The 18,082-nt window shown below is 42.0% G+C and overlaps 1 protein-coding gene across 2 annotated transcripts in view; it reads left to right on the forward strand.

Annotated features, from left to right (window-relative positions):
• Nucleotides 1-18,082, forward strand: part of Daam1 (dishevelled associated activator of morphogenesis 1) — a 179,607-nt gene that overhangs the window by 79,688 nt on the left and 81,837 nt on the right. The gene's annotated exons all lie outside the window — the stretch shown is intronic.

Here is an 18,082-nt window from a genome sequence, read left to right on the forward strand (position 1 = left end):
CAAACTCAGAGTCCTGTACGTGTTTTATCACTGAGCCGCATCCCCAGCTCACCTGCCTGTGTATCTAAGTAACAGCTGTATTGGGGCATCATTCATATACCATAGAATTCACCTGTGGCTTTTCTTGTATTCGCAGAATTGTGAAGTCATCACCAAAAGCAATTTTAGGCAATTTATGATCCTAAAAATTAGCCCTTGTGCCCATTAGCCACCATCACTCCCCATTCATTCCTAGCCCCACCAGCCCCTTGCAGCTGCCAGTGTGTTTTGTGTCTTTGAGAATTTGCCTACTCTGGATAGTTGGTATTATGGAATCACACTATACAATCCTGTAATTGGCTATTGGCATCTCTTACATGACATTATGTTTTCATAGTCCTGTTTTTTAAAAGTTCATCCATTACACTGTATGTCATCACTTCATTTCTTATTGTTACCAAATAACATCCTATTGTATGGTTGTATCACATTAAAAAAAAAAAAACCCATTCATCATTGATGGATATTTTGAGTTTTTCCAGTTTTTAGATACTATGAGTATGCTGCTATAAACATCCATATACAAATTTGTACATAGGGATCTATTTTCAGCTCTTACAGGTATATCTCAAGGAGCACAATTGCTGGGGCATGAGGGAATACTGTGTTCATATGTTTAGACTCCATCAGGCTGTTCCAAAGTGACTATTCTGTTCCTACCAGCAATCTGTGAAGATTCCAGTTCTCCAGGCTTGCCAGCACCTGTTCTCATGCACTCCTTCCCCCCATGCACCGCCTTTAAGGGTGTTCTGCAACAGGATTATTTTCTTGTGAGCTGTCAGAAATGAAGTTTCTTGATAAGAATTTCTAAGTCATATGGGGCATTTATAAATAAAATACTCAGTTAAGAGTTTGATTTCTGCTAGCTACATGCATACATATATATGCATATGTATACCATGCCTTTATAAAGCAATCTAGGTGTTTTTATTTTAATGTATTTACAACATTTGTTAAGCCATGAACTCACAGGAATGTGCTCCAGAATTCAGGCTCTTTCCATTGATCTTGCAGAGGTCCTTCTCTGGATGGAACCCAGGTTCCTTTTTCTTCTCATTGTTTCCTTTCACCAGTTTTGGGAAACTATCTTGGCTTTCAGAATGCTTAATGTCTGATGTGCACATTAATTCTCTTGGCATTAATCTTGCTTTAACTTTTAACAACAATGCACAGGAATATTTATGGGGCATTCATTTCTTTCTTTCTTTTTTTGTTTTATTTGAGAGAAACAGGCAGGCACAGAGAGAAAGAAGCAGATAGAAAGAGAATGAGTGCGTCAAAGCCTCCAGCCACTGCAAACAAACTCCATATGTATGCATCCCCTTGTGCATCTAGCTTACATTAAGGCTTCACAGGCAAGCACTTAACTGCTAAGCCATGTCTCCAGCCCAGGGCATTCATTTCTAAACAGTATCCATCCCCTTGATGTCTACAATATCACCTTTTTTGTAGATTGACATATATGTGGCTAAAGGAACAACTCTGTGTTTTCTAAAAGACCAAGAGAACATGCATCGGTGCCTCTCCTCTTTTGTTATTTTGGCTAATTACTACAAGATGGCAGTTCTGGCCAAAAGGCTATTCTGCCTTTGTGAGCATTAATTCTTTCCCCAATTATTTTCAGTCCTCTCCACTTATTCCTTTTCTTCCTCTGCCTCAAGCAAAATAGAGAACATAACTGATACGCAGTTTAGCACTTGTCCCTTAAAACAAGATGCAACTGTGTCTTTTCTCCGTTTGAAGGTCTTGGATCATCTTAACCAACCCATCGTCCTTGTTCAGTGACATCTTCCACCTCAGCATTTGCAGTAGTGGATTTTCGGGGAAAATGAACAGATGTGTCATTCATGGACTGATTATTCTGACGTGAGTGTGTCAAGTGCCTGTCTGTGCCAGTCCTGGGGGCACAAGACTAAAGAGTCCTTGATGATGCCCTGGAGTAGCAAAGACAGGGAGCTGTGTATGTCATCCTATGGCCATGTGACCCAGTATTATGAGAGGGGCTACTCAAGCAGTCCATTTTATGAGGAAAGAGCCTCTCTGCCCCATTTTTCGTGAGGGAGTTTGACTGGAGTAACAGTCTCAGCCTCTCTTCTGAAGCCTTGCTGTTCTTTGAAATATGCGTGGCTCAGGCACTTCCCCGTTTCCTACTACTCTAAGTGCAGTTGATTGTAGAGGACACTCTCTATATCCCTTGGCAGGGTACATTTCTTAGGCATAAGCCCCTTAGAGGAGTTCTATTGGGGTCTGCATCCCTGTGACTGACTGGCACACCTGCAGATCCAAGCTGGGCTCTTCACTGTGGCTTTCATGCAAAGGGGGACATTTTGATATCCATGTTATTGACCTTTTAGCTCCTAATTCATTGCAAACTCACTGATTCCCCACTCCCACAGTCACCTACTCTAGCATGAACAGTCTTGGCAGGCATCCTGAGGGAACTGCCACTTAATGTGAGACATGAAAAACCAGAAGTAATTCTCTCTACAAAGAGAAGAAAAATAAGTGCTACCAATAACAAATCTTCCTTGAACTGCCGCAAATCATTCTACTGTTGTCCAGGTTTTATCAATGAACCAGATACACCAAAATACATCAAACATTTTGCTACCCGGTTACATTTACAACACTGAATGTTGGTGATGTGTTGGTGGGGTGCTCATAGTGCCGTGGCTCCCTGGGAGGGTTCTGAAGTTTCCTTTTTGCTCAGTTGTTGAGGTGAGGTGCCTTCTCTGACACACACACCTCCCTGGCAATTTTGATTTGGAAAACGAGGAGGGGAGAGAGGAGTCCTCGGAGCCCCCTCCCCTGCTCTGTGGAGTAACTCTGGCGTGGCCCAGCAGCTGAGGCTTCCCGCATTCCCCACGGGAACAGTGCTGCTGAAGTGGGGATCCTTTTCACAGTTTCTGTCCTGTCTCCCTCAGACAGTGGGGAAAGTGTGCAATTACTTCTTTTGTGTGAGATTTTAGTGGAGAGCCCAGGTTTAAATAAAGTCTGATTATTATTATCATCACTATTTTGGCTTAGCACTGCTCTGGTTTATTTAGATTCTTTCTGTTGGACGTTTTAGAGGAAAACTTTCATTTATACATGTAGCCCTCTGAGTTAATAGTCGTAAATATGTAGTATGAACGCAGGTTTCTTCTAATCTGGACACTGTACCAGTTCCATTCTCACTGTTTTCTGCTGAAGCTGCCTTCCCTCAAACTCATTTCTCAGTCTCCCATTTATTTGGTAGCCAATTCTTGTTTGAGATACTACAGTATGCCGTACTTTTTAGGAAATGTTAAATATTTTAAGGATACATGTTGGGAAATACGTTACTGGTTTATAAACCACCATTTATACGACTGAGTATTGTCAAAGTTACAATCTTCATCCCGAGCTAGAGCAAGACTCTACCTCTAAAAACCAAACAGAAAAGAAAAGAGAGAGAGAAAGAACTTAAAATCTGAGTGGAAAAATAGTAATGGATGATACCATAGGATAAGATGCATGTCCTTGGGCTGGGGAGATGGCTCAGTAAATAGAAGCACTTACTTGAAAAGCCTAGGGTTCAGTTCTCTCTTGTAAAGCCAGATTCACAAAATAGCATATGCATCTGGAGTTTGCAATGACAAGAGGCCCTGCTATGCCCATTCTCTCTCTGCTTCTGTCTTTCTCAATCTTCTTGCAAGTAAATAAAAGTATTTTTCAAAAAATACATGTCCTCAAAATACATAACAAATAAATATAATTACTATTGGTCAATTTTATTACGAACTGAAGACACTTTCAACATTTGTAACCAGCACAGAATTTGAGAATTGAAGATAGGAATTAGACAACTTAGTTGACATATCAGATTTCCATGAATTCATAGTCCAGAAACCCACATTGGTATTTTCTTTATGTTTCAGTATATCCTGAAATCACTTTGGGTCAAAAGGAGCCATGGGAATCCATGCTAGCCTTAAAGATTTAGTAGTGTGTAAATTTTGTTCTGCTAGCCACAAGAATTGGTTCCTCTAGGGTAAATACAAGCTCCCTTTAATAGTAAAATTCTCCTGTTATCATGAGAATCATGATAACATGCGAAGTATTTTTTTTAATTTTTTTATTTTTAAAACTTGTCTTTTTAACTAAGACCATGTCTAAGAATAGGATGCCTCTTACAGGAGCTGTTCATTCCTCTGTCTCCAAGAACAATGAAGAAATTGAAGAAATTTTGCAGCAGAAACAATGAATTTGAAACTGATAGGAGAAAAAAAAATCCTTGTGGTTAGGAGCTATGGTTTTAATCTATTGTTTCTTGATCAGAGTGTAAGGATCGCTTCTTAATTATAAAGAGGAAATCAGTCTTCAAAGATGTAGCTAGAATATTGTCAGAGTGCTCAGTGTCCGGAAGCCAAGAGTCAGAATCTAACGAAGGAACTGATATTAAAATTGTTTTAGTTCTGTGGTTTGTTTTCATTTGACAGGTTTATACAGGCCAAAGGAAAAGTTCTGGTTAGCTAACAGATGCAATTAGTTGACAGTGAAGAACAAAAGACCGAATGGATCTCCCATGTATACTGTGGCATTTTGGCTAAATCAGCTTGATGAGTCCATAGAAAAGTGCTTAGGACAGTATGAAAGCATGCAGCACATCACAGAAGGAAGTGGGAATGTAGATAGGGACTTAAGCGTATGCAGAGCCAAAATTTCTATCTAGTCAGTGTGAGATGCTGACAGTAGACGATTTAAAAATGCAAGAATGATCTCAAACCCAGAACTTGCTTAACAAATTACTCTGGCCCTGAATAGCTGTTGCTTATAACACAGGCTAATGTTGCTATCAGTGGTATGCTTGCCCGTATCTGCTGTGCTCTTGAGTGGAACACCACTCTGCTTTTGAGAATCCAAGTAGAGCTGGCAGCACATTTTTATCCCAGTAGACAGTACACATTTCTTTATACTGGTGTCAGGCCTGTCTGGTTAAAAACAGCACAATGGTCAAAATGGCTTTGCAAGTTTCCAATCCACTAAAGCTTAAGAAAAACCATTCTTTCTAATCTTAAATGTATGTTCTGTCCTAGCAAGATAGATTCCAAGTCCTTTAACAACAACAACAACAAAAAAAAAAACTATTAAAGTTAGATTTTTGACTTCATATTTGACAACTTGTTAGCCCAGTTAACATTTATGTTGCTGCTACTTATGTTCCGCCTCCTCCTCTTCCACTTCTTCCTCCTCTCATTCTCTTCCCTTCCTCTTCTTTCTTTCCTCCCATTCTTCCTCTATTTCCTCTTCTCCTCCTCCCCTCCTCCTCTTTTATTTATTTATTTATTTAATTTATTATTTTTTTTTTGAGGTAGGGTTTTACTCTGTCCCAGGCTGATCTGGAATTAGTCTCGGGTGGCCTTGAACTCATGGCAGTCCTCACAATTCTGCTTCCCAAGTGCTGGGATTAAAGGTGTGTGCCACCACACCTGGCTTGAATGCTTCTTAATATTAGATCAAAGAGATGGAGTGAGGGGACATAACGAGATAGAGGAAAGAAAAAAGAAAGAGAACTATAAAAAATAACAAACACTGGTCAGATATAGTGACACCAGTTCTAGCACTTAGGAGGTGGAGGCAGGAGGATCAAGAAAGAACTAACTAGGTCTGAATGTATAGTGCTGTTGAGAAAATGGCTTTAGATCCCTTTTGTTCTGAGTCCTGATGAGTTCCATTAATAAAAATCCTAAAGAGCCTGAGTGGCATTTAACTACTGAGCTATGGCTACACTTTAAAATCTGATCACTTCACTTAGTCCTCGGATTTCAAGATGCAAATTTCACATAGTCAATATCATGTGCTGACTTGCCACTTTCTTCATGCCTCCACCTAAGCCAATATAGCTATTAAAAGTCTGGAGAAATAATTTGGTCTCTACATAGTATGGTTTGGGTAAGTTTTCAAGTGTAATTTTAACTTGAAAAACGTGTTTTAGTAATGGTTAAAAAATTTTAATTTGCCCAACTATCTAGTTTGACATCCATCATTTATTTATTTGACTCTAAATGTTTATCTTGATGGTCTGGGAATCAGCTTAACACCACCATTTGCTATGAACGTCCTCAGAGTCTATCGCCATCACCCTGCAGCAGGGTGAGAGGAGAGCTCAGAGAGCATCTCATGCTTAGCTCACTGTGGCCTCTGTGTCACCTGGGCCCTGGCACATGTGCTGGACATGGCTCATCTCATGCTGGGCAGTCTGATATCTTGTCATGTTGATGGATTTTGTTTCTCCCCAGTTTTCACTGCCTTATATGAAACAGGAAACAGATTCTACAACTGAGAGTGGGAGTAGCATGGGTTAAAGGGGTAGGCATAGTTAACTGAGAGACTTTTTGATGGGTGTGGCCATCTTTTTTTGGCCAAAGACTAGTGAGATTTTCTTCCTGGCATCTATGACCGTCATCTCCACAGGATTCTGACTTGGTTCCCAGTGCCAGATATAAGTTCTTTTCCACTGTGTGGATCTCTTATCCACTGAGAGAGCCATTGGTGACCTGCATAGGTTGAGTACCACTATTGCACAGGTGTGTATATCTTGTCCAACTGGTTGAAAACTTATCAAAGCAGAAATCCACATGTTGCTAAGAGCTCAACACTGAAGTAGACTTATGGCACAGCCACCAAGGCTCTGGGAACATTGCAGAAGAGGCGGGGTAGCAAGATCATAGGAGCCACAGAAACGGGAAGGAGAATCCTGTGGCATTGCTCCCCTCCCCCCACAGTGACTGCTGCATTCATAACCCATAACCCCATGTTCAGTATCCGTAACCTCACTGGAAAGGGCCCTCAGTGGAATAGGGGATGGAACGAGGGATCATAGTAGGGTACCGTGAGGGGAATGGGACTAACATGATTTGTCCATATAATCAAGTTCCTAATTGATAAAAATAAATAAATAAAATATGTGAACTGTTCTTTGGGATAGATAGTATATTTGGTTCTAGATTACCTTTGAATGTGTTTATCTGCTGTGTTCAGAATCCTCCCTACCTTCACTTCCCATTTCCGGAAGTCCTCTGAAATTCCATGTATTGAGTATTTGAGTGAATGCTTGCATTATGAACTAATGCCCTCTCAGGACTCCACACTCCTGCTGTTACCTACCTTCCTTCCTTCCTTCCTTCCTTCCTTCCTTCCTTCCTTCCTTCCTTCCTTCCTTTCTTTCTTTCTTTCTTTCTTTCTTTCTTTCTTTTTTGTTTTTGGTTTCTCAAGGTAGGGTCTCACTGTAGCCCAGGCTGCCCTGGAATTCACCATGTAGTCTCAGGGTGGCCCCAAACTCATAGTGATTCTCCTACCTCTGCCTCCCAGGTGCTGGGATTAAAGGTGTGCGCCACCACGCCCAGTTCTCATCTTCTAAATTAGGGTGTTAGTTACCATGGAATATCAGAGTGGCCTCCATGAAGGGTAGCATATCCAAAGGACAGGTGCAATAAACTTTAAGAAAATGTATTTTACTCTTAGAAGTCTCTCTCTGCTAATCACATGGTAAATACATACTACTGAGGGGCTTCAGTCTGTGCTAGCTTGTCTTGTGCCCCATCATTGTTCACATGTGTCAGACGAGCTGCCACGCCAGACTCCTTCCCAGAGAAGTGTTGGTGTTGTGCAGAAGGAAGGGCCTGTGCAGCTGGGCTTCATGGTTTCTCACAGGATCCTAGGATGCCTTAGCATTCTGTCTGTCACTTTGTTGCTGGCTTTGTCCCTAGAGATAAAGTTCCTGCATTCAGATAGGAAAACACCGCCTAGAGATTCTGTTAGAGTTTTGTCAGTTGAAGTTCCCTAGATTATAGATCTGGAAGTGGATATTTGGGGAAAGGAGTTTGCCATTTAGAACAGTTGTTTATTTTAGAGGAACTGGAAAACTGCTGATGATTCAGATTAATTAAAAGTTCAGAAGCTGGGCGTGGTGGTGCACGCCTTTAATCCCAGCTCTAGGGAGCCAGAGGTGGGAGAATTGCCATGCGTTCGAGGCTACTCTGAGACTACATAGCGAATTCTAGGTCAGCCTGGGCTAGAGTGAGACCCTACCTCAAAAGACTAAAAAAATAAAAAGAAAAAAAGTTCAGATCAAGTAGGTATAGCTGAATGGGAAGTCTGTAGATTAGCTGCAGACTGAAGATAGTTTGTGTTGCATGCTATTAAGGGAAAGAAAGGAAATAGTATTAGACACCAAGCATTAGTAGTAAGAAGCTAAAATTTGTTTTCATTAGTCAGCTTTTGCTTGTGGCATTTCTCACTGCTTTTTTTATCTCACATGAAAACATGTCCATCAGACATAGAATATCGCTGAGTAGGTGGTGGTGAGTCACAGTGTGGTATTGTGCAGAATGACTAAGAACACTGGCAGAAGTGTTCCAGGCTGGCATCCTTCGAGGTTTGTCTCGGTGTGTACACATCCTCCTGGAGGTTGAAAGCTAGCTCTTGTTTTCCATTTTTGCTCTTCCGGAATGGTTGAGAGCAGGAATACACCTCTCTTTAAGCTGTCTAGAATCTTATCTAACTTTCAGATTTCTTATTTATTTGAAAGAGAGAGAGAAAGAGGGAGGGAGAGAGAAAGAAAGGAAAAGCGGGCGAGGGAGGGAGGAAGAGAGGGAGAATGGGCATTTTAGGCCCCCCAACCACTGCAAACAAACTCTAGATCCATGTGCCACCTTGTGCATCAGGCTCATGTGGGTATTGGGGAATCAAACCTGGGTCCTTAGGCTTCACAGGCAGTCACTTCAACTGCTGAGTCATTTCTCCAGCCCCTAACTTTCAGATTTCTAACTAACTTCAATGAAAACAAAATAAACAGGTAAATAAAATACTGTTGTCAGGGTCATTTCATCTTTAAGAGGAGTTGGCAATACATGACATTTGGCTGAGATAGCCAGTTGTCTTCAATGTTTTGGTGGTTCATAATTTTAATGTTATCACAGCCTAAGAGTACATTTTCTCCATATATGTATAAAAGTAATATTTTCAGTCTTGCTGCCAAAGCATCAAACTTCAGTCATCCCTTTTGTCTGGTCTTTCGTGCTTGATGTGGACTTGTCATCCTGACTTCTGGCTGGTGTCTGGTTCCCGCCTTGCTGAGGGTTGGCTTCTGGTACTGTGGCGGGATGAGAGAAAGCACAGCAGTGGCGGTGCATCCTTGAGGTAAACCAGAGGGTTGCAATGTGCCTGGCATGTGGGAAACCCCTGGGTGGGGCTCGGCTGGGGAGTAGGGCCTGTTTGCAACAGGCAATTTTGAAGGAAAGGGAGGCTTGTCTGTGTAATAATAGGCCTGGAAGTTCTATGAACTGCCTACATTGAGTCAGATGGAAGGTTAGCTTGTTAAGGTTCATTAAAAAGCAAAACCATTCTTGTTGGCTTTTCACCCCTCCTGACCTTCCAGGTCCCCGCTCTGGTAATCTCCCCTCATCTTGGCCCTGCTAGGCTGAAATAGGGGGACCCTATTCCCACATGGGCTCTCTAGCCCCTCTTGCCTTCCACATGGCAGGCACACTCAGCCCTCTCTTCTCTCAACCTAATAAAAATTTCTCCAAACCTTAAAAAAAAAAAGCAAAACAAGCCCCCAAAACACTAACACACACGAAACTGTGAATAGAGTATCCCAAGGGCCCTAAAATATAGCTAAAATGCTTCACCCTCCTCCTTTTTCTTATTTTCCATTCCCTCTGGGATTGTGCACATGCCCTTCTAGAGCACATTTGTGAACATGTGAAGGTTAGCCGAACTGATTTGAAACAGACTTCTGAATGAAGAGATGTTCTCTTGTTAGCTAGAAACTGCCTGTGGGATCACTGAAATCTGTCCATTTGGTAGATTGTTAAAGAACAAATACCTTATAAATATTACTCTGGAATTTTTATAAATCAGTTTACATTTCAATTAGCTAAGTGCAAAAGAATTTTTTTATTAAGTAAAAATTTTATTGTATGGACAAATCATGTGTTGGTTCCATTCCCTTCCTCCCTGCCCTCTTTCCACTGAGGGCCCTCCTCGGTGGGGTTACTGGTATTCACAGTGTGACTATGGGTTATGACTTGTTAGAACAGCACTCAGTCATTGTAGGAGAGGGCAGTGCCTCTGGACACTTCTTCCCACCCTGTGGTTACAATCTCCCCTCTTCCTCAATGTTCCCTGAGCCTTGACAGGTGTGTTAGAAGTCTACTTTAGTATTATGCTCTCAGTAACTTCTGGATTTCTGCTTTGATACATTTTCTAAGTCCTCATTGTCTCTCGCCATCACCTGGGCACGGGTTGTCAGGCTTGCCTTGAGAGCAGCGCTTTTGCTTTGACAATGCCTCTGTGGTTTCACCCGGACCCTGGCTGATGTGCAAGAGGTAGCTTATCTCAAGAGAGAGGGAGTTAGCCATTTTCCTTGTCATGTTGATAAAGTTTGGCTCTTCTGGTCTTTGCTGCCTTCTGTTAAAGAAAAAGCAGATTCCCCAGTGCAAACCGCATAGGTTAAAGGGATCATCATGGTTAATGTATGGAACAAGATTAGTGCAGCTTCCCCCTGGACTCCATGATGCTCGTCTCCGTGGGCTTCCGAGCTGGTGCCCAGCACCAGTTATGAGCTCCTTCCCACGCAGTGGTTCTCTTAGCCAAGTAGAGTCATTGGTTACCTGCTTCAGCTGAGTGTCACTGTTACACTGGTGTGTACATCTTGTCCAGCTGGTTGATTTCATATAGGAAGGTCCCTTGCTGGTTTACACTTGGATGACCATTTTCCCCCAGCAGCTCAATGAGCGCTTTTCAGCACTATTGATTACTTGCCTGAGGTAAAAGGTAAGACCCTATTGTTGAAAAACAACTCTTGTTACAAATATTAATCTTTCTACTCATTTAAGATCTTTATTGTATATTATTTCAAAATTCCTTCCCTTCCCTTATCTAGGAAATCAGTCCATTTCCTTAGATTGATTTGTACTGTACCTATTGTTTTCTAATGTATATAGGTTTCTCTGTAGAGCTGCTTGCTTACACTAAAGTATACGACTGCTGAGATTTCTTTGCCCCGGAATCTTTTATAAGTGGGGCTTAATAATATGCTTTGTTAGGAATGAAACCTGAAACTGGAATTCCCACAGTTAGGCTCCCCTCAGAGGTTCTTTTTTCTTAATAGTAACAAAAAGATCTTCAAGATACTATAGATAAAAAAAGCAAATACTTTACAAATCTAAAAAAGGATAATTAATATCTTCTGTAAGAAGAAGAACCTCTAGGGTTTTGTTAGCTTTAGCTTTTAGGAACCTTGAGCTTTCTAGAGAGTGGGAGGGATGCTCAGAGCCAAGCTTTCTCCCTTCATCGCTTGCTAAATTTCTTTAAGTGACTTTCTAGGTTCCATCCAGAAAGAAGGGAATTCTGTGACCAGTGTGAGGAGGAGGTCATCCAGGCCCAAGTTGGTGAGGCACACATGCAGCTGGGGTGCTTCCTGCGACTCAGCTAATTGCACTTGCTTATCAGTCTTCTTGGAAGAAAGCAGCACCCCAGGACCTGGACTCCTCATGGCGCCCCCACTAGAAGCAAAATCCAGAGCCAGAGCCATCAAACAACAGAGCTCTGATGGACTTCTTGTTAAGCTTGATGCCTCACCTAAGTTAAGCACTGCATGATTAAATTAATTATTCAAGGTCTTTGAGGGAAGCCTAGGCTATCTTTGGACTTGAATAGAATACACATTAGTAGAACTTACGGAATTTTTCAAAGCAAAGAAGATGATATTTTTCTAAGAGAATATTTTTGTTTATTTTTGTTTATTTATTTATTTGAGAGTGGCAGACACACAGAGAAAGAGGCAGAGAGAGAGAGAGAGAGAATGGACATGCCAGGGCCTCCAGCTACTGCAAACAAACTCCACACATGTATGACCGCTTGTGCATCTGGCTAACATGGGTCCTGGGGAATTGAGCCTCGAATTGGGGTCCTTAGGCTTCACAGGCAAGAACTTAACTGCTAAACCATCTCTCTGGCCCAGAAGATGATATTCTGTGGAAGTAATTTGTGGAGTTAGACAAAAGCTGTATGAAATCAGGCCTTTCCTGAACTGAGCTCCTTACCATAAATGGGTATGCAGTTTCCTCTCCCTTGTCTTTACATTCTATTTCTTTTCCAAACCAAGTCCTTGGTTTAGTTAACTTTCAACCAGAATGTTGCTTCCTTTGTTTTATAAACAAAGCTATATATTTTCTTATTGGTCTATGTAGAATTCTGTTTGCTTTCTTAGGTCTCTAGAAGCAAGTTTGATTTCTACTGATATGCAGCTTTATTGAAGCATAACTTAAGTATTATAGAACAGTGGGATGAGTTTTAGCAAATGTATACAGTTTTTTAACCATCCCCACCCTAGTTTTAGAATATTCCAGTATCCCCTCCTCTGGTACCCATTGAAGTTGTCACTCACTGTTCTTGCCTCCAGGCCCAGGAAAATAGGGATTTTTCTGCCTTTATAAGATTTCTTTTCTAAAAGTTTATATGAAAAGGTTTTTGCATGACATGGTCCTCCATGTTCTTGTAAGTAACCCCTTACCCATGTTGTATAAGAAACCCCATAAACTCATGGGTACACTAGGCCAAATGGTAGGGGAATTGGCCTGTGGTCTGTCAGGGTTGCCCTGCCTGGGGAGCAGGCATTACCAACTTCTCACCAGAAGAGAGTTCATGCTCTTCTGTTCCATGATTGCCTCTTTGAGTATTAGATTAATTTTCAAAAGGAAAATCTCTTATAACATTACTTTGAGGTAATTTTAGATCCTAAATAAAAGAAATTATCAGAAGAATTTTCAGCTAGTTTGTATTCCATTCTTTTTGTTCCACCAACTGAGCTTTGTTTTTGTACATTTTCTCTCCTCCTCCAAGCAAAACTTCCAATAGGTTCTAATCTGGAAAACAAATTGCTTAAATTTTCTCTCCCTTCCAAATTCCACCTACATTTTGATTCCCCCTGCATCTGATGTGTTATATTGTTTTAGAGACTTCCAATTCAAGCAAGGCTAATAGAACAAGCTAAGCTCCTGTCCTCTGGGAACCAGGCCATAAAGAAAAAAACATGTCAATAACCTAACCATAGCTGTGTGAGAAATGCTGTAGAGCACAAAGGAGCCAGCCATCTTAGGAGAGCCAGGATGGGCTGGCAACCTGGAAGGACTGGTTGGTTGATGCCTCGGAAAAGCTTGGAGGAATAGATATGGTGAGAGGTGCCCTGGTGAGAAAGGTCCCAGCATGTGCAAAACTTGAGAAGTTGGTAGGGTGTGATCAAAAGTGCTGGAAGGTACTGCTGGAGCAGGGGGAGGTGAGGTAGGTGAGCTGAGGCCATCAGAAACCATCCTTACCTGCTATGCCTTTCTCCTAAAAAGAGAGGGAACTGTTAAAACCTTCTAATATGTTGTCTTCGTAGCTAGATTATACATATCTTGAAATTAAGGTATATAACTCATATTGGTTTGGTCCTCAATAGGCAGAATGGTGTTGATAGATCTCTAAGGCTGTGGTAGTGTGCAGAATCTTGTGTACTTGATTGAGCCATGTTATTAAAATGGGATGAGTCAGAGACAAGTGGCTTTTGGAATGGAGGGATGAGAGTCTCATTACATCCTGGACATTGTGCTTGGGCAAAATTAAATTATCATCTCTAATCTGTGCTACTCTGCTTTCCCAGAATCCACCAGTGGCATTTGATTACTCTGAGGGTAAAGGCTAAAGTTTGGAGAGATTTTCACAGCTGCCTTTCATTGTCTCTAGTGCTTTCTACCTATGTAATTCCTAGTTGTCATGTCATTTCCCTGGGGAAGCTATCTCTGCCCCAACTTTCTCACAAGAGGACTCTGCAAACTCACCTTGGTGTGTGCTCATCCTTCCCTTAGTGTCCTAGTTAGCTCTCTTGCCCTCATGAGCAGATTATATTCTCTTGTTCCCTCTTCCTATCACAGTATCTGACATTTTAGTAGGTACACAGCCAAAAATCTTTCTGGTTTCATGAATGAATCCTGAAGGTAACTATGAAGAATATCACTTGGCTTCAGCTGAAGGTGTTCCAGGTCCAGAGGCCTGGTCACTTGGCCAAGATTGCCTAACCAGTAAGAGCCAGATGTAGAACTGAGGCGCAGCTGTGTACCTAACCTCCCTCTTGCTACAGACAGACACTTGATGGATACCTTTCCATGCCTCTTTCTGGGACATGATTCCATCCACCTGTTGGTCGAGTGACAGAATGAAAAGTGTACTGCTCAGCAAGCGCAGGCTCCAAACCAGGCAGACTGCACTCCGGTTCCACCCCTGCTATTCCCTAGCTTTGTCGCCTTGAGCAAGTGCATGACCGCTCTGAGGCCCATCTCTTGGAAAATACATTCATAAGATCATCCTCTTCGTGGGATTGTTGTAATAGTTAAACTATTCCATATAAAATGTTACTATTAGACACACAGAAAAGTACTTAGTAATTGTTCGGGACAGCTATTATCAAACTGCATTTATTCTTTCCTGTCTGTTTCCTTACAGTATTCCAGCTTTATATCCAGAGATACTGCAGCAACTGGTTTCTGTTCTGAGAACATTCTGTCTGTTTGAAACCATGTGCCCCATCTGTTCTCTATGTAAGATTGCTCATGTCTGCATCTCAGCAGAAGCAGAAGTTATCTACCTCTAACAGCAAAACCCAACAAGTCAAATCTCCTTTGCTATGAATTTCTAGGTTTGAGGATTCACACATTTCCTCATACCTCTGCTCAGCCAGCACAAACTGCTCTGAGTGGTAAAAGAAGTGCGTCCCAAGTGCTACTCTCTCACAGATCAGAAACCTTGTCCCCAAACCAAGCTGCGTATTATTGAGTGGTTTGATTAACTAACTTGTTTGTAGGGAAGTGATTCTTGTCACCCTTGTTTCCCCCATTCTTCAAACCAGGTGTGACTTACAGGAAATTTAAAAAGGAAGGAAAATAATTACTTCCCATATATAATAGTTGTATGCCAAAATTCTAACATATTCCCTCATAATGGAAATTTCTATAAAAATACTTCATTCCTTCCCAGGTTTTCATTGCTGAAATTCTGGACAGCTAGTTTCTTGTGGTTAGAGTGTAATTGTTTGTTGGGGGGGGGGGGTGATTAGTGACTTAGTGTTTACTTCTAAAAGAAAATAGCAACAGATTTATGAATAGTGGTCATGCTGTATTACCTAATACCGAATGAGAATTGTTGCAAGAGTAACGGTGTGCCTGTCCTGCAGAGATGGAGGGGCTTGATGAGAGAGAGGGCTTCCTGGGAAAGCTGGCGTGCGTTAGGCTCTGAGAGGTAGGTCTTCATGAGATATGTTGTAAGGCTGCAACTAGCTGGCAAAGTAAATTGAGTTATAAATGAAAGACCGTAAGATTCAGGTTGGGGATTGGATAATTCATTTTTCAGGCAGTGTAGAAGGGATGAAGATTTTGAACTGGGAGCTGGAAACAGCACAGTGCTCTTTTCAGTGGCAGTAGCTCTAAAGTGTGGTCTCTGGACCGGCAGCATCAGCAACACCTTGGAAATGTAACAGAAATGTGCACACTTGTACCTCCCCCTTCCTGTTCCTTGTAAACACTGGGATGTGAGAAGGTGGCTCACACCTATCCTCCCAGCACTTAGAGACTGAGATAGGATCATGTGTGCTCAGGGCCAGCCTGGGCTAGAGTGAGACCCTTTCTCCCCCACACATGCACAAAATAGGGGCTGGGAAGATGGCTCAGTGCTGGAAAGCACTGCTTACAAAGCCTGACAGCCTAGGTTCAATTCTCGAGCTACCCACATAAGCAGAGACAACTAAAGAGGCACAAGTATCTGATGTTTGTTTACAACAGCAAGAGGCTGGGGTGTACACACACATACACACAGACACAAGACGACCTTTGGTTATTAGTGCGGCTAATGCTTGCTCAGTTTGAAGACCTGATTTACGTGAAGTCTAGCTGGGCTGAGAAGGAAGCGCTAGAGGCAAGGGAGGATGGCAGGAGGGTGGCCCAAAAGCCAAGGCGCCCGGTCACTGGGGAAGTCAGCTTGAGTGGTTTCTTTGAGAATGAAATAAAAGGAAACTCCTTTCAAGGAAGATATAATAGGACTTGATGACTAAATTGCAGAGGGGCATGAGATAGCAAGGCAGTATCATGTCCCCAAATTGTGGTCAGTGGTAGATAAGCACACAAGTCATTCAGGGAGGGAACTGGCTCACTCTTCAGGGATCAGAAACATTTTCCACCTTAATTTATAGCTTTTATCTTTTACTCTCACCAAGAAATTAACTACTATTAACTAGATAATATTCCCTATGGGAAAATGAGATGCTCAGTACCAATAATGACTAACTGTGGAAGGAGTTCTTATTAAATGCCAAGGTCATTCCTTCAAGCAGTTTGCATTCATTATTGTATTGCTGTTATTCATTACTTATGAAGGTTGTAAGTTGCCTTTCTAAGATGTACACCATTATAAATATGTTTCTTTTTTAAAATAAATATTTATTTGTAAGCAAAGATACAGAGAGAGAAAGAGAGAGGGAGAAGTTTGGGTCCACCAGTGCCTCTAGCCACTGCAAACAAACTCCAGATGCTTGTGCCACTCCCTCCAGCCCATAAATATGTTTCTTTTTGTAAAAAAAAAAAAAAAAGTTTCATAACACTGATCAGCAAGGCTAATAAGAGCCTGAACTCTGAAGACAGATAGCTCTGGGCCTAAAACCCAGCCTTTTTATCTAGTAGGTGTGTGGGCTTGAGGAAATAACTTACCTGTGTGGGTTTTTTTTTTTTTTTTTTGAGCTAATTCTTTGGCCTAAGTTTTCCACAGCTCTATTACAATAGGGATTATTGTTCCAACAAGGATGTAGTGATGAGTGGACCTCTTACAGTCATTGTGTGAACTAAATGAGAAAGTGCTTGCCTACATATAAAATCCTTAGCAAACGTTCTCTGAGGAGTTTGAAAGATGTCTCAGTGGTTAAAGGAACTTGTTTGCAAAGCCGTGCCTGGGTTTAACTCCCAAGCCATTCACGTAAGCTGAACACAGAAAGTGCACAAGTGTCTGGTATTTGTTTGCAGGGGCAAGAGGTCCTGATGTGTATGTATACACACACACACACACACACACACACACACACACACACACACACACACGTTGCTTGAGGTTTTTGTTGAGAACAAGATTATATAGGGGATCAGAACTTCAATGGTTCCTCTTGTTCAAGAGGAAAAAGCTTACTCTATCACTTAAGGTTTTGGGTAAAGCAGCCTTGCATTACCTCTCATACCATGTGCTGCATAACCCAGTGCTTTATCCAAGCTGGCCATGGCCCCCCAGTGACCAAGTCTGTTCCCACAATCTGGCCTTTGTCTCTATTGCTGTGTTACTCAGCTTTTTGGTGCTGTAACAAAATACATGAGATAATTAACTTATAAAAAGAAAAGGTTTATCTTGCCTCTCAGTTTGAGAGGGTCTAATTCTTTTATTTAGTTTTATTTATTTATTTGTTTATTTGCTAGGAGGGAGGGAGGAAGGGCAGGAGAGGGAGAGAGAGAAAGAGAGGATGGGTGTGCCAGGGCCTCTAGCCACTGCAAACAAACTCCAGACACAGGCTCCACCTTTGTGCATCTGGCTTAAGTGGTCCTTAGGCTTTGCAGGCAAGTGCCTGAACCACTAAGCCATCTCTCCAGCCTGAGAGGGTCTACTTCATGATCCCTTGGTCTCACTGTTGTTAACCTGTAGCAAGACATAATGTCAGAAAGGGCGAGTGTGGCAAAACAAAACCATTCTCATCGTGGCTGGGGGGTGGGGGGCGATGGCCAGGGTCTGACAGTCCCCGTGGGGGCATGCCCCCATGGCCTGAGTTTAGTTGGCCTACTAGGCCCCACCTCCAAAAGAGTTCTGTCAGCTCCCAATACAATTGGCCTTGAAACACTTTAGCGCATGGACTTTTGGAGACATTAACATCCACACAGTAGCAGTTATTGGGTCAGGACTAGGACTTCTGGCAGCCAGCGCAAGAGTCTTTGTCTGAGAGTCAGTTCCAAGGAAG

This window comes from Jaculus jaculus, chromosome 7 (assembly GCF_020740685.1).
Source record: "Jaculus jaculus isolate mJacJac1 chromosome 7, mJacJac1.mat.Y.cur, whole genome shotgun sequence".
NCBI classification, from domain to species: domain Eukaryota; kingdom Metazoa; phylum Chordata; class Mammalia; order Rodentia; family Dipodidae; genus Jaculus; species Jaculus jaculus.